Raw genomic sequence first — 338 nt, forward strand, 5'->3', positions numbered from 1 at the left:
GTGGCTCTGGTCGCAACATGGCGACGCCCAGGATGGGCAGAGCATCGCCCCCTGGTGGGCAGAGTGTTGCCCCATGGTGGGCGTGCCGGGTGGATCCCGGTCGGGCGCATGCGGGAGCCTGACTGACTGTCTCTCCCTGTTTCCAGCTTCAGAAAAATGAAATAAATAAATAAATAAATAAATAAATAAATAAAATAAAACATCGCTCTCTCAGCTCTGCATAGTTACACTGGTCTGCACATGTGTGACTTTCGTAATGGGGAGAGAGAGAAAGGACCTCCTCATGACATCAGGCTGGCCTCACAGTGGCCACTCTTTCCTTGAGGGGTGCAACAGGC

At 52.4% G+C, this 338-nt stretch overlaps 1 non-coding gene across 1 annotated transcript; it reads left to right on the forward strand.

Moving 5' to 3' along the window:
* The first annotated feature begins 204 nt into the window (after positions 1-204).
* Positions 205-338, forward strand: LOC136396032 (small nucleolar RNA SNORA64/SNORA10 family). Its single transcript, XR_010749463.1, has one exon. It is a non-coding gene; the product is annotated as a small nucleolar RNA SNORA64/SNORA10 family (small nucleolar RNA).

This window comes from Saccopteryx leptura, chromosome 2, assembly GCF_036850995.1.
Source record: "Saccopteryx leptura isolate mSacLep1 chromosome 2, mSacLep1_pri_phased_curated, whole genome shotgun sequence".
Lineage (NCBI taxonomy): Eukaryota > Metazoa > Chordata > Mammalia > Chiroptera > Emballonuridae > Saccopteryx > Saccopteryx leptura.